The sequence below is a fragment of the Marmota flaviventris genome, chromosome 18, assembly GCF_047511675.1.
Source record: "Marmota flaviventris isolate mMarFla1 chromosome 18, mMarFla1.hap1, whole genome shotgun sequence".
Classification (NCBI taxonomy): Eukaryota; Metazoa; Chordata; class Mammalia; order Rodentia; family Sciuridae; genus Marmota; species Marmota flaviventris.
This window is the reverse complement of record NC_092515.1, coordinates 53678508-53702048: the sequence shown is the minus strand read 5'-3', so window position 1 is coordinate 53702048 and position 23541 is coordinate 53678508.

Genomic DNA, 23541 nt, shown 5'->3' with positions numbered 1-23541 from the left:
CCTCCTGCTTTTCAAGACTCTTTATCAGTAGCTACTACATGGATCATATATTTTTAGATATAAAGATAAAAGTGGTACTCACTGTTCTATATTTTAAAATAATATTTACCCTTTGACCTTGCCATTTCTATGAAAATATTTAAAATCAGGCCCTCCTTCTCTTCAAACTTCATCTTAAACTTGATTCCAAATACTTATCAATAGGAAACGAAGGTATGAGAAAAGTAATAAAAATGAAAGTAAAAATGCAGAAATACAGGAATGTGGTTATTAAAATGGAAAACTAAAAAAAAAAATCTTAGCTCAAAAAACCATACAAAACAGCCCTTAAAATTGTCTGAATGAATTACTTAAGGGCTTATTCATAGCAATAAAAATGGCATTTATATATATCTATAATGCTGAAATTATGGTAATAAAAGAGCCAAGTGCTTCTCAATACATTAGAGATTTCCCTTACATGTCAACTGTCTATGTGCAACAATTATATGGTAATCACTTTCACTAGGGATTTTTCGGATGGTGTCCCTTCTAATAAAGATAGTAGGTCTATTATGCAGAATATGAACAGTGAGCTAGAATCAAAAGAAGAGAAGTAAACAACACTTTTTGTCCATAAAAATCATTTAGTTTTACAGCAGAGTTATTCCAACGAATTTTGGCCTAAAACAGTCAACATAACTGATATTTCAATTCCAGGAGCATCTTACAGGAAGTAAGAAAAAAAAAAAATCAGGAGCTGGCTCTTTGATTATCCGAAGATGCAGCATAAGCATGAATTCCAAAATGCTTCCCACAGAATGTCAATATCAGGTAAAAGAAACTGTATATCTCCAATCAGTTGACTTATGTTTTAGCAGATATTTATTTCTTTGCATTCTTCTGTGTTAGAAGAATGCAAATGTATTTTTTAATGTGATGAACTGGTGATTTCTCACTGAATTTATATGTAGTTGAAATATTTTCTAATACGTGCACATAGTCGACTTCATAAAATAGAGACACAGTATAGTATTCTACATTATTAACTTGCATGAAAATTTAAAATATACCCACCCACAAGCTAAGTTAATTTTAGGAGAGAACAGAAAATTTCATATTTTTATATTTTGATTTAAAAGCAACAATTGTTCACTTGATTTTTTAAATTTTTTCTCTAACAACAAATTATGACTCAATATGTGATCATGTTTATACATTTGTCACCAATTTTTCCTAATTCTTCCTGGGTACAAGTGAAAGATAATGATTTGGCCTATGTCATAAGTTTTCATGGCTCTCCCCACTCCTTCTCAAAAACAGAAGATCTCATCATTGCATGTCACCATGACAGAGGACTGATATCAACTATTTACATTTAAGAATGATAGAGGGTGTTTAGCAAATCTTGGCATCCTCTTAGAATCCCTTCATCCAAGACATGTTCAAGTGGGTACTAGGGATAAAGAAGGTTTCCAGGAAAGCAAGAAGGAAACAGTCTTTTCCCAGCGGTGGGGGAAGGGTAACAACCCGAAGGAGAAGTCATTATTACTGGGCAAGTTTCATTTTTTCAGATGGAAAGAAACAGTATGCCAACTCGGTCAGTTTACATGTGTCATTAGGAATCATTGCCAAATCCATCTAGAAATCATACACTTTCCCAGGGCACGGCCTCCTGGCTCATTGAATGTGGTCATCAGGTTCCTTCGCATCAAAAGCCGAGCCTTATTCTTTAACTTGCATAACTTATTCCACACTCCTATGCAATAACAGCATTATTATGCTCACTTTGTGGCCCTCTCTATGTATGTACGAACATGTGATGTATAAACATATTCGTGTGTATGTATTATATACATACACACATATAGATATTTAGTGTGTGATTCACACTATCAAAATTTTTTTTAATATTTATTTTTTTAGTTGTAGTTGGACACAATACCTTTATTTTATGTATTTATATGTGGTGCTGAGGATGGAACCCAGGGTCTCGCACGTGCTGGGCGAGTGCTCTACCGCTGAGCCACAACCCCAGCTCACTATCAAAGTTTTTAAACACAGAGATGATACTGTGTTTTCAAAGCAAGATTTATGATTGGCTAAAACATCTTATGACTTAGTATTATTTTCCATGTTTCTTCTTTGCTTTCAATTTTTTGATCATTCTTTTTTTTATCTGGCATATGCATCTGAAGTACAGGAATCCAGATGGAAAAGAGAGATCAGGGCATTATTTCCAGAAGATTGGATTAAGATGTTGTATCAAGAATTTCTCAGCTGGAAATGGTACCATATCAGGATGGTGGAGGGAATAAGATGTTGTGCACTGTGTGTGTGTGTGTGTGTATCCAGTGCTAAAAACATGATTCCATTTGACATGTATTAAAATTCTGCCCTACAATATTTTCTTTTTCCATGAAGCCTTATCTTCAACTACTTGAGTAAAAGATCCTCAATAAGTATATATTTGTAAAATTTTAAAGAAGAGTTAGACACAAAAGTATCTTAAAGCATCTACAAAGACCTTAAATTCCTTGTGGTGTTGGCAAAAGGATCTAAACCCCATCAGAGTCACTCTTGCCATCTGATCCTGCATCTGTGGGCCATTGTCTCCCAAACCTTTCAAATGTTTCTTCTTTTCTACTCCCTAAAGCTGTGCTTCCTTTGAGGTGCTGTTTGAGAGCTCAAAGAATGAAAAGAATGACTTTTACAGTGATCATTCTTTTTAAAGGCGTGTATGTAGGGGGGGGGGGTCTCATTTATCTATCAGAGTATCCATGAAGGTTCTGGGCACAGCCACACCAGTTTATAGCACTGTTTGGCTGCCATGATTGGGGAACCCAACATGGCACCCCATAAGCCATAACAAATAATTTAAAGTTCTGAGGGGCAAGCAGGAGGCGAGGAGAAGTAAAGGAAGATAAATGAATTGGAGAAAGGACCCAGATGGCCTACGGCCAAGGCACTCCTGAGGGGAAAATATCAAGCATTATCTCTGGTGGTAGTCATTAAATATTTTAAGAATGTCGGTGTCTGATGCTCGATTTGAAGTGGTGTCTGTTGTTGTTCCTATATGCACCCTATTGCCTGTCTCTCCCAAACCCTAAATCTGAGTAAGGCTACAGAATACCCAATGGCTGTAAATAAGGTTTTGTTGTGACTTGGTGATTGTTACAGAAGTGAGAAATTGTTCAGAGTTGATACCAACAGGTACAGAAACCAGAACACATAGTACACTGAGAAGATCAAAACAGCTCCAGTGTGACTGGTGAGCCAGATGGGACCAAAAGAAGGTCACTGCTGCTCGGGAAGTTAACAGATTTGGGGGAAGCACTTTGGTCACACACAAGGATGGAGTTTTGTGATTTAAGCCAGTTTTTCTAGCAAAATTGCCTCCGCTGGCATTTGGGTTACAGAGTAAGTGGTGAACAGAAGAGTGGTTTACATGATAGAATAGGGCCATCAAAATTGAAACGAGGCTGCCTGTGGTGCCTGGCAGCCTGGATTATGGAGCAGAAAGGAGTTGACTGAAAGCCACTGCTGGCGGAATGGCGGCCAAGGAGCAGTGAGGAACTCCGTCACCTGGTAGGGAAGACACTGGCAGGTTGGCCTCAGCTTGCGTGGACGGAGGCAGGAGCTGTCTGGGAGCTGCCAAGAGGAAGGGGATGTCGAGGGGAAATAGTCTGTGGGCTGAACTGTGTGTGTGGCCTCTTCCTTCATCATTTCCTGTCATTCTGTGTGCCTTGCAAATCTCCACACTTGAGGTCCTCCTGCTCCCCTCCAGTCCCTTTCCTCGAAAGGACCAGGGATAGTGCAATGGGACCAACTTCCTGGCCCAAGAACATGGTCAGTAACAAACCTTGGCAAAGATGGTCTTCTTGACCAAACTTTCTTTAGATTCCTCTGAGCCTTCCTCTGGACTAGACTTTGACCTCAGCCTTCCATGCCGGCTCTGTCCTTGTCAGCCTGCATTGTCCTGTTGCTGTTTAGTGAGGATCTTCCTCCCACTCTTAATACCTGGTCACTCTTGGTATGTGATCAAGTTATTGATTAGCAAATATTAGCAACTCTAACCCAACAATATGTAAATGGAATTACACACCTCTTCCATGCATAATTCCTTAGCCTGCCTTTAGCAAGAATCCTGTGGTTTACTTTGGCAAGGACCCCTAACTCTGCTGGCTCTTCTTCACACTTTTCCGTGCGCCAGCCCCCTCCCTCTGCTCCTTGGCTATCAACCTCACTTGTTCTTGTTGCATTCAAATGTAAGGACATTCTCTTTCACCTACTGTGATAGTCTTGAATAGGTCTTTCTTGCTGTTTTAACAAGTGACAGAATGATTTAACATGGTACGTCAGAGAGCCTGGTCCCTGCACCAGGTCAGCCCTGTTTCTCTCTCTCAGGACAGTAGGAACTGTTTCTCTGCCTCCTTTTGACAGAAGGCGGCAAATAAGCAGGAATTGGAGAATACTCTAAGAGGCTTTGGCCTGTGCTCTAATGATGGCTGAGGTCACACCTCTTCCTCCTAGGATCATGCTCTGGCAGTTAGACCTACTCACACTCAGAGGTACCCTTTCTAAAATTGTCTCTTCTGTTCCAGGCATTGAAAAACCTGGTCTGTCATTTGTCTTTGGGCCCAAGGAACTAGGATCATGAGTGGGTTTGGAGTATGCCCCAGCCCCAGGAATCATCACAGATGTCCTCTGAGCCCTAACAGCATTAACAATGGGTGGTCATTGCTATGTTGTTCATCTGCTCTACCCAAGTCCCCATCCTGGGCAGTAGGCCTGGTGTCTCCATCCCGAAAACCATGAGGAGTTCACAAGATCTTTTATCCAACATGGTCATTTTTATAGATGAATATGCTTTCTGAATATAGATGCAACAATGCTCAGTGAAATATTAGCAACTCTAACCCAACAATATGTAAATGGAATTACACACCACAACTCAGTGAGCTTTATTAAAACAGTAAATGCATAGGTGAGAGGCTTGGGTTTGGGGCAGAGTGTCCTCAAAGGGACAGCTTTTGGTACTATCTCCAGGGGGAAGTAAAGAGAAGAAGAAGATAAAATGTCAAAAGTGAATATTCTGGGGAGTGCCTATGCTTAGTGGGCAGTGGGGTACAGTGAGGAAAGAAACTCCCAGGCACCTTCAGTCAACCTGCACAGAGCTAGCCACAGAACCAGGGGTACAACCTCCATCCAGGTGCCACCCGCCAAACTGGGCTGCATCCCCTTCCCAGACACTGGTCTCTTCACGTGGGCCTTCCCCACTCCAGATATCAGGGTAACTGCTTTGGAAAGGGAAGTGAGGCCCCTGGAGACAGTAAGACCTTTTGTTGAGAGGAGGCAGTAAGAGCCTAGAGAAGCCCAGTGTCAAAACAGGGTGAGAGCAAAGAGGGTCTGGGCATTCATTCACTCCACCCACCAGCTGTGATAGAAGTGAACTCCTTTCCAAGAGCATGCATGAAAAAAGACAGGGTTTGTTATGATTTGGATATGAGATGTTCCCCAAAAGCTCATGTGTCAAAAGCTTAGTCCCCAATGCAGCAATGGTCAGAGGTGGGGCTTTGGGGGAAGTGATTGGAGCATGAGGGCTCAGATCTCATCAGTGGATTAATCCAGTGGTAGTTGAATTGACCACTAGGAGGTGGTGGGCGTGGTTGGAGGAAGTAGATTACCCCAAGGGGGTGCCCTTGGGGATTACATCTTGCCCCTGCTTCTTTCCTGCCTATTCCTTCTGCTTTTGCCTGCCATGAGCTGAGAAGCTTTGCTCTACCAGGTCCTTCTGCCTTATCCCAGGCCCACGGCACTGGAGCCAGAGGAACATAGGCTGAAACCATGAGCCAAAATAAATCAATCTTTTCTCTTTTAAGTTGTTCTTATCAGCAGTTTTGTTCACAGCAATGAAAAGCTGACTAGCACCAGGCTCCTTTTCTTCCTTTTCCTCCTGTTCTTCCTTTTTCCGGAGTGGTTAAAAATACTGGCATACATGTAATCCTGCCTCTTGCAGAATGAATGGGTTTAAGCCAACCTGGCTTCATGAAAGCAGCTGCCTCATTCTCAAATCAGGTCCAGCATAAAGTCTTCTAGCCCCAATTAACTGAAATATTTAATAAGAATAAAGTGATTGTAATTATTCCTGCTGGAGGTTGTAGACTTTACCTAGAAATAATGTTTTATTTTTCAGGATTCTCTGCATCAGTTGTGATGATGATATGAGTTTCCTTCTTTGGCTTCTCAATGCTGTCAATTACATTGATTTTTGAATGCTGAAAGCCTTGCCTACCTGTAATAAATCTCACTGGGTTGTGGTATATGATTCTTTTCATATATGGTTGGATTAGGGTTGCTAATATTCTGTTGAGCATTGTTGCATCTGTATTTATGAAGAATATTGATCTATAGTTTTCTTTTCTTGCAGTATTTGTGTTTGGTTTTGTTATTAAGTTAGTGCTGGCTTTATAGAATTAATTAGGAAGTGATGTCTCTGCTTCTATTTTCTATCATGAAGAATTGTCTTAATTTCTTCCTTAAATGTGTGGAAGAATTCACAGTGAAATCATCTGGACATGGAGCTTTCTTTTCCAAAGTATAATTAATTATTGATTCAATTTCTTTAATACATATAAGTCTATTCAGATTTCTATTTCTCATTTGGTAAATTTAATAGTTCGTGGTCTTCAAGGAATTGGCTCATTTAATCTAATTTATAGAATTTGTGGCATAGAACTGCTCCTAGTACTCGTTTTTCATACTTTTAATATGCATAAGATCAGTAGTGATGGTCTACCTGTTGCTTGTGGTAGTCAGATTTCTGTCACTTTGGCAAAATACCTGAAGAAATATAAACTGGAAATACTAAAACAAAACAAATAGGAAATATTAAAAAAATTTAAATGTTATTTTGCCTCATACTCTCACAGGTTCCAATCCATGATCAGTTGGCCATGTTGCTTTGGGCCTGTGGCAGCGTGGTGTGTCATGGCGGGAGCACATGATAGAGGAGGACTATTCACACTATGGAAAGCAGAGAGTGCGAGAGAGGAAGTGGCCGGGACCCAAATATCTTCTTTAGGAACACGTCCCCAGTTATCTAACTAACTTCCTCCAACTGGGCCCCACCTTTAAGTTCTACTACTTCCCCAATAGTGTTGGAGGCTGGGGACGGAGCCTGTAATTCATGGGCTCTGGAGAACATTTCAGATCCAAACAAAGATATTGACTAGAGGTTTCTTAATTTCATTAATCATTTCCAACGCTCAACTTTTTGGTTTTGTTGATTTTTCTCTATTGTTTACAAGACCATTTTCAAGACCATTGATTTTTGCTCTGATTTTCACATATTTTCTTCCACTTGCTTTAGACTTTAATAGCTCTCCTTTCTCTGATGTCCCAAGGAGAAAATGGATTGATTGATCTAGGATCTTTCTTTTTCTAACATACATATTTAATGCTATGCATTTACCTTTAAGCCCTGCTTTTGCTGCATTCCACAAATTGTCACAAGTTATATTTTCAGTGTCACTAAAAGTTAAAGTGGTTTCTTTGACTCATGAGTTATGTAGAATTATGTTGTTTCATCTCCCACTATTTGGAGATTTTTCCAGCTATCGTTTTGATTTTTTTTCTAGTTTAATTCCATTGTGTCCTAGAGCATATTTTGTAGATTTCTGAATTATTTTTTTGCTTAGGATACATTTTGTGGTTTAGAATCTTGGTGAATGTTCCATGTGACTACAATAAGAATTTGTCTTCTGATGTCTTTGGATGCAATATTTTATAAAAGACAATTAGCTCAAAGTGATGGGCAGTATTGTTATCAACTATATGCTTACTGACTTTTTATCCTCTTGATCCAGCAATTACTGAAAGAGGTTCATTGAAATCTTCCACTATAATAAGGGATTTGCCTATTTTTCTTTGTAGTTCTATTAGTTTCTGCATCACACATTTTGACACAATTTTTAGGTGCATACATGTGAATAATTGTTATGTCCTCTTGGAGAATTTTTCTTTTTATTATTGTATAGTGTTTCTTTTTTCCCCCCTGGAAATCTTCCTCATAACGAAGTCTGCTTTGTCTGAAGTTAATCTAGTTACTTCAATATTACATTTAGCAGCAAAAAATAATTAATTAACTAATTAATTAATCAAAAAATAAAAAATACCAAATGCTAAATGTTAAAACATGAAAAATCTTTGAAAGTAAAAATGTTTTCTTATTATAATCCTATAGCTACGAAGATTTAAAAGCACTAATTTAAAAACTATTATACCTCTAAAATATTCTAAAAACAGAAAAATAAGCAGTTGTATCATCTGATTTTAAGAGCTATTATACAGCTAAACTTAGCAAAATACCGTGGGATTGATGGAAATAGAAACAGATGTTTCAAATCAAGTAAAGAACTTAAATTCAGAACCAAGCTGGTACAGAAAACTGCTTTGCAGTAAAAAGCAAACATGATTCAAGCCAGGGAGAGTTTTCCCACAAACTGTGCTGGAATAACTGAGCATTTGCATAACAGAGCTGCCCCTTCACATGCCTCACATCTTCCCAAATTTTACCTGAAAAAGAGTCATAGATCTAAATGTGAGATAGAAAACTATAAGCCTCCCAGCATAAAGTATAGGAGAAAATTTGTTTAACTTGTGTTTGGTGAAAAAATTCTAGAGTAATACCCAAATCACAATCCATGAAAGAAAGCTAGTAGACTACTGTACTAAAACAAAACCCAAAACCTGGGAAAATTAAAATACAAGGCATAGACTCAGAAAAATAATGCAAAATTCATATCTGATAAAGAAAGGACTTATATCCAATATGTAAAGAATTCTTAACATTCAACATTAAAAAACAATCTACTTAGAAAATGGGCAAAAGATCTGAAGAGACACTTTATCAAAGAAGATGTATAAATGGCAAACAAATTCATTAAATAGTCCTTCTCATCATGTATCATCATGGAATTGGAAATTAAAATGACAATGTGATATAACTACCACTTATTTTAAAGACTGGCATCCCAAAGCATTGATCAATGCTGGCATGAACACCAAGAGACCAGTTCTTGCACTTATCTCTGGTAGGACTGCAAAATGACAAGGCTTCCTTACAGTTTGGCAGTCTTTTAAAGGAAACTAGCTCACCATCGAACACAGCATCATGCTCCAAAGTGTTTACTCAGCACATTCAAACATTTTCCTCCATGCAAAAATCTCCATGTAAATTGTAAATAGCAACTTTGTTTCTGATTTCAAAAAACTGAAAGTAACTGAGATATCTTCCAATAGATAATAAATAATATTAAAAATAAACAAATTACAGCATATCTACATAATGGAATATTATTCAAGGATAAAAGCCAATGAGCTATTCATAGCAAAACAGATGAATCTCAACTGCATTTTGCTAAGTGAAATAATCCAAGCTGAAAAAGGTGCCTACTATGATTCCATTCATGTACCATTTAGGTAAATGCAGACAAACAGGATAGAAAACCAAGCGTTGTCAGAGGTGAGGACAGGAGGCAGTGATGGACTGGGAAAGCACAGAAGAACTTTTGGGTGGCAATTAACCTATATGATTTCAAAGTGGTAGACATTTGATACTAAGTACTTGTCCTATTCAGAAACTGTAAATCACCAGCAACATGCAAACGATGCTTATGCAAACAAAAACTAAATCGACCAGGATATCTGGGATCCCAGAATGGAATGCTGACTGTGACAAATGACCCTTCCAGTTCTATGAAAGTATGAAATACCTCACTGAAATCGATGTCGAAAAAAATCATCTGACCCAGATAACATTGGAAAATGATGTTTTGACTAGAAATTGTAAAGCTAACAACCAAAAGGAAGGATTCATGCAAACAGTGTATTCTTGCTGGTAAATTTGTTCCTCATGAGGTTACATGTGAATTTTAAAAAACACTTCATGTGTACTGGAGCTGAAAAAAAATAGGTAAATGTGTGGTGAATGGTGGGAGGCAGATTTTTCTGCTGGAGAATGAAATTACAGATTTATAAGATCAAAAAGCTAGAATAAACATTATGATAATGAAGTCAAAGACATCAGCATGAAGTCATTTTAGTTACATATCTATGTAACTAAAATATATAAAATATAAATATAAACTGTATTATATATATATATATATATATATATGTAACATATACATACATATGTATATGTGTATCATGTACATATATATCAGTTACTTTCAGTTTTTGGAAATTATGAACAAAAGTGGTCTAACACTATATATAATATATGTATATGAATAGTTTAAAAATGATAGCAAATGTGCACTTGTATGTGGGTTAGCATCCACAGTTTACCTTCTCTTATGCCATGGCCTAGAAGCAGTAACGCTGACAGCAGTGAGCCCCTTATTTCCCCAATATTGGTCTCAAAATACCAATATCAACTACAAAGAAACAGAGTTCCTTGAAGAAATGACTGATTTCAGTGATGGAACCCAGAAAATTACAAGATGAACCTGGAGGATCTTTTAGCACCCCAAAGTGATGAAATTGAAAAACCAAAGGATAGAGGCAGGTTAAGGGAATATAGGAGCCAAGATGAAATGGAAATAAAACCAACAAAATAAATAATAGGGTATTGGATTATAATGCAAAGTATAAAACAAATATGCTTGTGTCACACTCATACATAATTGGATAAATAAACGAGTGTGCAAGAATAAGCTTTCCTTCCCTCAAATATTCTAAATCATGTAAGTAGATAACCCTCTTCTAGGGAGTGAGATTCATCCTCCCCACCCAACCTCAATAAATGTGGATTGAACTTAGTCTTTTACTACCCCAGCACAGAATAGAAAGAGGTCAAAATAATCATTTCTGAGAAACCTAGCAACCCCTGACTACACCAAGTGATGAACACCACTGCCATTGGTGAGACCATGCTAGGGTCCCGCCCTCCCTTAAATAAGGCGGTGAGAAGAATTTCACCTCTGAGGTCGTCTCTCCAAAACCCAGGACCCAGTCTGATGGTGAGGAAAACATCAGACTTGGGGAGTCTCTAAAGAATACCATGCTGTACTCCTGCAGACCATGAGCACCAGCAAAATGGAGAAATTTACAGATCAGAGGAAACTGGAGAGACATGATGACTAAATCTAATGTGATTTCCTGGATTGGATCCTGGAACTGAAAAACAGACACTAATGAAAAAACTGATGGAATTCAAACGAAGTCAGGACTCCGGTTAATAGCAATGTTCCGATGTCAGTCTCTTAGTTTTGACAAATGTACCATTTGAACATAAGATGTTAATAATAGTGAGGGAAAGCTGGGTGGTATTTGAGCACTGTCTGCAATCTTTGCAATTTTTTTTCTGTACCTCTAATAGGATTCCCATATTAAGAAGTTTATTTTTTAAAAAGGAAACCAGTCTTTTTAATTTAAAATGAAATAAATCGTCTCTTAAAGAGGTTATACATTCAGCATATGATAATCAAACAAATGTGTTCTAACCGGAATGACTATATATTCCTGTTAATGAACAGTGTAAGTCACAGGTAACAGAAATATTTCTGACCTTCAAATCTAAGGAAACTATAAAAGGATTCTAGCTCTCATTATCTTTATATGAACCAGGTTATCAAGCAGAATTTCTTTTATTTAGAGCAGATGGTACCTCATATTTCTTCCTTGAAATTCAGGGGTTTTGCAAGCAAGGCTGTTCTTGAATTTAATTGGGGGAAAAAGCTTAAAATGTACCAAGTGCATTAGATATTGGTAGTTTCCCTATTTGCACTATATGAAATATGAGAGCTATTTTTACCATGGTAGGTGAATTACTCTGAAGACATTGAAGCTCAAAATAAAAACAGTCCAAAAAGATACAGAATACATTGCTGTTTTAGAATTGTCTATGGAGAGGATGCAGCAAACGTAAGAATTATATAACGCTCAGACTTAGAGACTTAATGTAACATATTCATATCAATAAAATAATATTAAAAATAGGATTGTGTCAGTGTAGGCCCATAGAAACCAAAAGATTGAATGCTAAAGTATGATTTCTATTACAGGGAAATGCCAATTAACTTCTTTGCATTTTTAAAGTTTAATAAGTGATAAATAGGTCTGATGAGTGATTGACAGAATGTGTCATTTTGACCTAGCAATACTATTAAGCAGAATCTATGATGAAATTGGATGATCACATGCATTTCTTAAATTATATAAGAATAATTATAATATTCTATTTGGAAAATAAGACATATTTTAATTCTTTTCTCTCACATTGCAATATTCTTGTATTTGGCCGCATTGCATTTCATTAATAGAAGCCTAAAATTGAAAGTGGAACAGCTGGAGTACTGAATCAAGAATCCTCAATAGCAAAAAATTGAAACCTTGTATTAAGTACTTAATATAGTCTACTAATTATTACAGAAACTACTCAATTTTGAACAGTATAAATTATATTTTATTTTATCTCATGTGCCACTTAAAATAAGACAAACAGATAAAAATATGGTGGTGCATTTCATTTTTTTTTAAATGTTTAAGCTTTGTAGTTAAGAGAAGGGAGACAAAAACAGAGTTCAGGACGAGTTTTTGATCAGAAAAACAATATTACTCTGCCCTCTTGCATCTAATCCATTCTTCTCCTAAAGGGTAAATTTGACAGTCTTCCAACTACCACTAAAGCTGTCAGAAAATCCTTAAAAATCGCATTTAAAAAAAATCAATAGTGCCCCTTCACATCTTTTAAATTGGTCAATTTTGATTGCCTAGTTCCCTGAAATGCTTTGGAATTCACTTGAATATAGATGACCTAAGCCAGTCATTATGAAAGTCATTAAAGACATGCCCAATTTAGAGAACAAGAAATTGTAGGAACATATTAAAACGTATCCTTAGGTACTGCTCATGAGGGGTACCATGATTTCTTAAAGGTACCCCACTCCTCAGTGCCAATTAGAACTAATGTAAGTGACTGCAGTGTGTATGTGTGTGTGTGTGTGTGCACGTGCATGCACACACTCACATGCATGGGTGTTTGGCTTAAATTATATTACTCTAAACTTTTAAGCATGGCTTTCTTTTATAGGGGTTCTTTTAATTGTTTTACATGAAACAAATTGAGAGAACCAGACATCCAGCCAAAGACACACAAAGTCTAACTTTGTGAAGGGCTGCTCCTCTGACTGCTTGTTCCTGATCTCAAGATGTAGGACTCCCAGGGTCCTCACAGGGATTGTGGTCTTCATGGCCCTTGTTTGGCAGATGATGAGAATCTCCCCCACAAGTAGCAAGATTCAACAGGACATCTCTTGCTTGTTTGCATGGGGATGACATGTGTGCCATTTATACTGAAGGTTAAGCTTGTTATGAATTAAATTCTAATGAACTTCCTTTGAGGGTGTACATGAGGGTAACATTCCCAGCATTCATTGCTGTGAAAAATGATTATGTTGTCCCATACAGAAGGTTATGTTTTCAAATAGGAAATGAGCAGCAGACACAGAGACATTCTTTAGGAAATATTTATTATTCCTAAGCAACTACATAGTCATGTTTGTGTAAGACACAAATGAATAATAAATGGGGGAATAAATAATACATGATAGGTATGCATGTAATCCCAAAACACACCTTTTCCAGATTGTTCTAGTTGTCCTTAAAATACCATTATTGCCCTAGTTTAGTTGCTGAGAACTGCTTGCTCATGTGTGCTCTGGATGCTGTCACGGTCAAGACCAAATGCCACATGTTTGCACACTGCTGCCCCTGGACTGTGCTTATGCTGCGACCTGTGAGGTGGACATGGCAGAGGCCTGTAACCCAGAGTTTTGACCTTGCGGTGGGGTTTAGGTCGGAGGACACCGTGGTTCTGAACAGCAGAGTTTGTAACAGTTTTCCTTGTGTCGGACCCTCAGAGGTAACTAGCCCTAGAGAGTGATGTGCGCTATACCTGGTCACCCAGGATTTCACACACAAAGCAGAGACACACCCAGGAGAATAATTGTGTATACAGCCTACTGACTCTGGCCTGGATCCCCTTCACTAAATGACCTGTACAGATGATCTTGGGGCTCAGGAATCTCCTTATCCACTGAATTCTCACTGTCTTTCTAGAGGAGACCTGCACCCCCAGGAGGAGGAGGAAACAGAGATGCTGGCCACATCCTCTGTCTCCTCCACACAGCAGGTTTGGGCTCCTCGTGAAACAGATCCAGGCATGCATGCTCACCATGGTGACAGGAGGGACAGATCCAGGAGAAGGGAAGATGCTAAGCTCTGTGTCATAAAGGATTCTGCCTTGCACACCATGGAGAACCCCCATGTGGTAGCCAGGATGAGTAGGTGGATGGTTCTTTTTGGTGAAAGCGTCAGTCAGGGCTTCTCAGCCATTGCAGTAGTTCCTGAGGCTGCTGGTTCCCTACTGGCCTGAGGTTTTGTACCCCTAGTTCCAACAAGTTCACTGGGGTCCATGGAGGAAGTTCTGCAAGCTCAGGACGTCTCCGCCATGGCTGGGCCTTGGGAGTGTCTCTGTCTCTCACCCTCTGATGCTCCTGCAGATTCCCTTACTCAGTGGGCAGGGACCCTCCTGCCCACTCCCCTTCTGCATTTCACTGACCACTGTGCACTCTGGCGGGCAGGATCTGGAGGTGAGTTCTCACCCCACCACCCCACTACCTGGGGGCTTAGATGGAGGAATCCAGGGTCCTGTTCAGGGCTCCTTCCCATCCACTTCCTCAGGACCAGCTTGCCCTCCTTTCAGGAAAGAAACTCTTTCAATTGTGATTATTATTAACAAGCCTAGTATCACAGTCATCTCCCATTTCTCATGTTGCTCGGCAAAGTGCCTATTAAAAACAACTTCTGGTGCCCTGACATCTCATTAGACATTAGATTTTAGGGGATACGTTTTACTTGACTGATTCAAAAAAGGTTTTATAAAATAGGTGGCTCACCCATGTGGAAAGGACAGCAAATTGGCTCTGGCTCAGAATGCCTGGAGAGGCAGTTGACTTAGGTGTTCGGGGATGTTCTGAAATCAACATTTAAATGACTTGAATAGAGCTGGCCAGTCATCACTGTGTGTTCCTAGAGTCCCCAGCTGGTAAGAAACATGCAAAGTCAAACTATTACCCACGCTGCAAGAAATAGCACCAAATCAAGTAAGTGGCCTTGTGGATTGTCCCTGATGATAAATCTGTTTCTGAACAACTGCTTTTTCAATATGAGCTTGGCGCAGGGAGTGATGTTGTTTATTCATTCATTTGTTTGTTTTAATAAGTAAACTTATTAGCAGCAGTCTCTATAATCGTGAGAAAGTGGAAACAACCCAAAATGTATATCAAGAGCAGAAAGGATAAAAAAATGATATTTTTGCTCATATCATATGCTATTCAGCAATGAGAATAAACAAACCATAAGAAAGTGCACAACACGGGTAAATCCCTAAACCATAAAGTTGAAGAAACAAAGCCAAACACAGAAGGGCATGGCCTCTATGATCCAATTGTTTCAAATCCAGAAACGAGAACAGTAATTAATGTTGGGAAAAAATCAGGATCGGAAGGTGGAGGCTGGAAGGGAACATGGGAGGAGATTCTGAAATTAAGGCGAGGTCATCTCTTAATCTAGATCTTGATTACACAGGGGTGTTTATGCTCTGAAAATGGTCAAACCGTATGCTTGAGAAGTGTACACTTTTCTAATATGTTACAATTAAACCATTTATTAGCAACGAGGAACAAGCCTGCTCAAGGCCTTTCCTAAAACCCAGTACTAACCTCCGACTTGCTCCCTTCCCCTGCTGAATGATTGGCCAGAAGACCCATCATTCACCCTGGGGATGAAGAGACAGTGTCTCCTTCAATCCCTCTTCCCAAGTGGCACGATTCCTCTACATGAACAGCATGATTTCACAGACCAGAAGGTTTTATTTCTCTTAACATTACAGGTCCTTTCCTGAATCTTTATATTTTTTGTCATTTCTTAAAGAAACTGGACACTTTAAGTAATGTAATGTGGCGATTCTAAAATTTAGTCTTTCCCATCTGGATGATCTGTTGATGCTGTTGTTTTGCTATTTAGTCACTTAAGAACTTTCCTGGTTATCTGTGGTTTGTTTTTTGTTGTGTGGCCACTGGAGTTCCTTTTCCAACAGCTTAGTGGTAAGCAAATAGTAACACAGTTGTCCTCAAATGTTTGGAACCAGTAAGTCTTCAGCTATTGTCATCTCTCCATACAGCCATCCCCCAGGACCTGTCTCAAGCTCTTCATAAAATGGCACCCCTTCATGTTCAAAACACTAGAAAAACTAGGGATATCAAGAACATATCTCAACATTGTAAAAGCTGTCTATGCTAAGCCCCAGCCCAACATCATCCTAAATGGAGAAAATTGAAAGCATTTCCTCTAAAAACTGGAACAAGACAGGGATGCACTACACGGATTCACTGCAATCCCAATCAAAATCCCAATGACATTTCTCATAGAAATAGAAAAAGCAGTCATGAAATTCAACTGGAAAAATAAGAGACCCAGAATAGCCAAAGCAATTCTTGGCAAGAAGAGTGAAGCAGGTGGCATCGCTATACCAGATCTTAAACTATACTACAGAACAATAGTAACAAAGACAGCATGGTATTGGCACCAAAATAGACCTGTAGACCAATGGTACAGAATAGAGGACACAGAGACAAACCCACAAAATTACAATTGTCTTATATTAGACAAAGGCGCCAAAAACATATATTGGAGAAAAGGCAGCCTCTTCAACAAATGGTGCTGGGAAAACTGGAAATCCATATGTAACAAAATGAAATTAAACCTCTATCTCTCACCATGCACAAAACTCAACTCAAAATAGATCAAGGACCTACGAATTAAACCAGAGACCTTGCACCTAATGGAAGAAAAAGTAGACCCAAATCTCCATCATGTCAGATTAGGCCCCAACTTCCTTATTAATAAGACTCCTATAGCACAAGAATTAAAACCAAGAATCAATAAATGGGATGGAATCAAACTAAAAAGCTTCTTCTCAGCAAAAGAAACAATCAGTGAGGTGAATAGAGAGCCTACAGAATGGGAACAAATCTTTACCGCAAGCACATCAGATAGAGCAGTAATCTCTAGTATATGTAAAGCACTCAAAAACCTTAACACCAAAAAACCAAATAACCCAATCAATAAATGGGCCAAGGAACTGAACAGACACTTCTCAGAAGATGATATATAATCCATCAACAAATATATGAAAAATGTTCAACATCTCTATCAATTAGAGAAATACAAATCAAAACTAAGATTTCCCCTCACTCCAGTCAAAATGGCAGCTATCAAGAATACAAACAACAATAAGTGTTGGTGAGGATGTTGGGAAAAGGCACACTCATACGTTGCTGGTGGGACTGAAAATTGATGCAGCCAATCTGGAAAGCAGAATGGAGATTCCTTGGAAAACTGGAAATGGAACCACCATTTGACCCAGCTATCCCACTCTTCAGTTTATACCCAAAGGACTTAAAAACAGCATACTACAGGGACACACCACATCAATGCTTATAGCAGCACAATTCACAATAGCTAAATAGTGGAGCCAAACCTAGATGCCCTTCAGTAGATGAATGGATAGAAAAACCTTGGTATATATACACAATGGAATTTTACTCAGTATTAAAAGAGAATAAAATCATGGCATTTACAGGTAAATGGTTGGAGTTGGAGAATACAATGCTAAGTGAAGTAAGCCAATCCCAAAAAACCAAAGGCCAAATGTTTTCTTTGATATGAAGATGCTGGCTCATAATGGCGATGGAGGGGAAGCATGGGAGGAATGGAGGAACTTTAGATAAGGCAAAGCAGAGGGAGAGGAAAGGAGGGGGCAAGGGTGTAAAAAAGATGGTGGAATGAGGTGGACATCATTACTCTAAGTACATGTGTGAAGACACAAATGGTGTGAAAATACTTTGTGTACAACCAGAGACTTGAAAAATTGTGCTCTATATATGTACTACGAAATGAATTACATTTTGCCATCATATATAACAAATTAGAATAAATAAATAATTTAATTAAAAAAATGGCCTACTATTCATGTGTAATCTACACACACCCTTCTGTATACTTCACATCATCTCTAGATTACTTACAATACCCAGATGTGATGTAGAGGCTATGTAAACAGAGGTGATACTCTATTGTTTAGAGAAAAATGACAAGGAAAAAAGTCTCTATATGTTCAGCATAGGCAATTTTTATTCTTTTCAAATCTATCTTATCCAGAATTGGCTGAATCTGCTGATGCAGACCTCATGGATATGGAGGCCAAGGGCATGCTAAGGGATGCCTTCAGGCCTCAGGCAGGTAGTCCACAACTCTACCTTAGCCTTCACTTTCTGCTAGCAGAAAGCCTGAAGGTCATCCAGAGGAGGTAGCTTGGTCCCTTCTCAAGTGTTCCTCCAGCGTACTTACAACCCTGGACCTGTGTGCTGCCTTCTTAGATTCCCAGAAACACAACATAGTTTTTCAAAGCTACCTGTGGATATAATAATTGTCCTTGTCCCAGCCATTTGTCTCTATGTATATAACATGAGAAGTGTCTTTATGTAAAAGCTGCTCAAATTAGGCGAAGGAGGAATGAAGTCCAGCAACAACAATAACAAAGACCAATTAGGGAGGTTTCCATGGAACTGACAGGGCCAATAATGACAATTTTCTGAGAATCCTGCTTGAGGAGTGCCAACATGTCTGGCCCCTTCCAGAGCCTGACCTGCTCCTGGTTTTCACTGATTTTCCACACCATCCAAGGTTACCATGGAATCTGGGCACAGGAGGGTGGGAGTCGAGAGCATTCAAGGGTAGCAAAGCTGGCCATTCTTATGGAGATTCATTTTTTTTTTAAAATAATGTTCATTGTATTCACTCCTTTGGTAACTCTCCAGAGTCTGAAAAGCTTGGTTGGTCCATTATTGCCAGTGTTCTTACTATTTCACTAAGAAGATTTTTTAATGTGCTTAATATTGCTACTCCTACTTGATGTCACCTTGGACCATATAATGATGTTATTTAAATCATGATTGTAGCCCTTTATCTTTACTTTTCTAATGGTTATTTATTCTTCAACCAGAGGTGACAATTGCCCACACTTTGTTGAAAATAGTGACAGATGGTTTTGTGAGGGAAAAAAATAAAAGCTAAAAAAATTTATAGAGTTTCATTTTTAACAGTCGCATACAATAACCTCCAGCTGTTCAAGATTTGTCACATTTGATAAAAGATCTATAACAATAGGGTACAATTTGTCTTCCAGATTTTTAAGTGGACATAGCTCAGTTTGCACAGTTAAAAAAAAAAAAAAAAAAATATATATATATATATATATATATATATATATATATATATATATATAGTATGCATTTATACAATGATTTGATGTCTACTTGATCTTTTCTTGCATTTTTTTCCAAATGCTAAATCTAAAAACGAACCGAATTCTGCAATTAGTTCCATGATTCTCATGGCATTTCTATTTTTTAAGAATGCCTCTTGTCATCGTGATCTCTAAAGAGGAAACATCTTTCCCTGAGAATTCAATGATTACAATTAATCTTTTTAGCATCTCAAAGTAATGTCGAATGTTCCCTCTAGTCTCTTTCTCACAACACCAGTCCATATGTGCATCTTGCTTTATTCATGTGCAAGCCAAGAACCTGGTTTTTCTTAGTCTCTGGAATCCTCGTGACTTTTATGAGCATTTGTGTCATAGGCATCTAGTCTTAGAAACCAATTGATGTAAATGATTTTCTTTTCTGTAAACCCCTTATAAACAAAGCAAGATTTGAAACCGTTAGTCATGAAATGGACTATTCAAAATCTAACAGTATGGCTTTTCAAAAACATTTTTCACAAAAGATTTGAAAAAGACATCTTTTATCCCTTGCATATACACTTTGATAGCCTATAAATATTGCTGGGAATATGAGTTTTAAGAATAAAGAAATCCTATTTTTCATGTAATAGTGTTGAGTCAATCTTATCTTTATGGCTTATCCTTAACTGTCCTTTTTGAATTCTGGTGTGACTGATAATGTTGAAAGACATCACTATTCATCTGAAAAAGCCACAATACCTGAAAATTCCCGTAGTCTCCTGAAAGAAGATTAAGAATGGGAAGAGAAATCTAAGAGGGTTGGAAAGAAACCCATCCTAAGTAATTGTGATTAAAATGTCTTACAAATTTACAGAAATATATAATTAGCTCCAATAGTTTTCTTCGGACTTTAAAAGCCAACAGAGGCATCCAGAAGATCGGGTGTATTTGAATCTGGACTCCACGTCTCACTCTTAGAAATCCCCATGGGCCCCTTATGATACAAAGAAGTCTCTAGTCAGCATGAAGAGCCTGGTCACCAACGCTGGTCAACACCTCCACCTGTTGCCTCCCTCTTCCAGGGTGGCTTATGGAGTGTGATGGGTGAAGGGTGAGTGGCATCTCCTCTCTCACTGACTGCAGCCAGAGTTGGTGAAAGGGCTGGGGCAGAGGAACAGGCAGGGGAGACTGCTTAAATACTGCAAATCAGCTTCATTCTCCCCTGGCTGGAAGATGTTCGGAGCAGATTCTCTCTCTTTTCCATAGTGCTTCTGTGACAGCTCCGGCCTGTCAATCAGGTAATGATGTCTTCTGTGCCATCTCTTGCCACACCCCGCTCAACCCATGAAATGAAGAAAGCTCAAGCCACACAGCGTCTCTGTGGAGTTTCCTCTTCTTCCTGGGTAGTTTACTTGCTTGGGTGTCAAAATGGATCCTGATTCACCCAAGTCAAGGACATTGGATTCCTGGAAAGCAGGTATGATTTCTTTGTCCCTAGTGTGGGAAAGTGCAGGAGAACTCCTAGGTAGCTACCCTTTTGTTTGTTTTTTGGTAGTTTGTGTGTGTGTGTGTGTGTGTGTGTGTGTTTGTGTGTTGTTATGACTTCACAACAGTTTCTTTCTTTTTTGTGCTTCATTTTATTTTGTTTTATTATGTTTTCTTTGGGGTTTTAGGCCTCTAAGGTGTTTCTTTTTTTAATTGGTGCATCTTTTTTTAAAATTTAAAAAAAAATTTAATTTAATTGGTGCATCTTAACTGCACAGAAAGGTGAGTTTCATTATGGCCTATCTACTCATAGAAAAAAACACAATTTGATCAATTTCACTTCCAATACTCCTTCACCTGCCCCTTCTCCCCTCCCCTCATCTCCTACCTCCACCCTAATGATTACCCTTCTACTTTGATGGCATCCCTTTAGTTCCCATATATGAAGGAAAACATAGGATATTTTTCTGAGTCTGGTTTATTTTGCTCAAAGTCTCCAGTTCCATCCATTCTCCTGCAAATAAGATAATTTCATTCTTCTTTATGGGACAGGAGTCAGATCTAACCCACCACTCTCTGCCCTTCTAAGGAGCATGAAGCCAGCCTTCCAAGTGGCCCATTTGAGAACTCACTGTCTCCCCTGGAGGCAAAACGGACAGATTCATTCTCTGCCTCCTTCCACACACACATACACTACCTCATACCCCGCTTCCTCTGTGGTTGGGTAGGACCAACAGCACAGGTTTCCCTGAAGACATTATCTTCATAACGCTTCATATCACCAAAAAGCCATACTAGACTATTTTCTACCTCGAACTAAGTGAGGATCAGATCTTGGAAACTCCTTTTGATGTCCACATCTTAGTCTGCCTCATGATATACTTTATTATTCCATGTGTTCTGATTCTGTATCTTAATCAAAACTTACCCAGTGATAACATTTACTTTGGGGGGACTTGGAATAACAGAATCAGAAAATCTACTTAACCATCCATAATTGGGTTGGGAATTATTCCCATCTGGTTGGAAAATACCTCACAAAAATTTAGGTCTTCATAGACCAAAACTGGGCTTGGATCAATTACTGAATTTCGAAACACTTTTGATGTTGAAGTCATCCAGTCAATTAATCAAGGATTTTTCCCTTCGTAGAATAACATAAATAATAATTAAAGCAACTTTTTTCTTCACACCTTTTCACCACTGAAGTTAACATGACTGCAGTAAGCCAAATCAGGGGGAAATTTTTATTTAAGGTCACTCAGGATTCCCTTCTTGCCATCTCTGCCGTTGCCCAACATGGTCTCCTGTTTATTCCAGCTTCAACTATTTTTAATTATTTGGATACGATTCAGAGTAAGACTGAAGCCAAGTGATGCGCGATCTCTAACGTACCCTTGGCAATCGGCTTTCTCCACGCAGCCTTCCTGCTTTCTGAGAAAGGCAGATTTAATTAGTAAAAGTCAGGAACAACACTGAAGAAAACCGTCATTTCCAGCCCTTTGTGAATCTTTGAAAGATTCCGTTAAAAAGCCAGTCTGGCCTGTAATAATGGAAGCCAGTAAAGGCTTCGTACTTTTTTCAGCATTTTCCTAGGTTCTCCTCAATTTAAGCTAATTCTGTTCTGTCACCAATGGTCCTCGGTTAGGCCTAAGGTCAGCAAAGTGATTCAAATGCATTCGCTCTGTTGGATATCATGAAATATCTCTGCAGCCCCCAAAACCTAGACAAATAGGACAAGATCTCCTACCAGAAACTGCTAGAAATCTCTACTTGTCTCTTTTCATTCTTACTTCCCTGATTTGCATCCTTTTCCCCCAAAAAATGAAATTATAAAATGCATTTCACTCATTTTCCTGAGTGAAATGCATTTTATAATTTTACATGTGAGATCCAAATAAATCAGTTAATTTCTTGATAATCCTCCAAAATTTATCTAAACTGGGGGGGAATCTGTATTCTAATTTGGAAAGAGGGAGCAAGGAGCTAAATATACGATTCCAACTGATTTTAGGTATTGTTACGGTTTAGATATGAGGTATCCCCCAAAAGCTCATTCGTGAGACAATGCAAGAATGTTTAGAGGTGAAATGATTGGGCTATGAAAATGTAAACCTAATCAGTATATTAATCCATGGATAGGGATTAACTGCGTGATCACTGAAGGCAGTAGGGTGTGGCTGGAGGAGGTAGGTCATTGAGGGCGTGCCTTTGGGGTTTCTATTTTGTCCATGTTGAGCAGAGTTCTTTCTCTGCTTCCTGGTACCATCTTCCTGGCTGTTTACCTCTGCCACACTATTCCGCCATGATGTTCTGCCTTAGCCTGAGCCCCAGGAAATAGAGCTAGCTATCTATGGACTGAGACCTCTGAAAATGTGAACTCCAAAATAAACTATTTGTCTGTCAGATCTTTTGGTCACAGCTGCAAAAAAAAAAAAAAAAAAAAAAAAGCTGGCTAAAACAGGTATCGTGGTATTCATTGCACAACTATTTATAATAGGAAGTATTTGACAGCAACCCAAAGATCTACAAGAAGGACATTCATTAACTAAATTTTTATACCACCATAGCACAAAACACCCTGCACCATTCACAGTGAGTTTTTCAAGAATACTTAATAAGAATATCTTAGTGTTTACATGCATAACTAATTAACTAAAGCAATTACCCAAAGTATTCCTTCTTATGCATGAACAAAG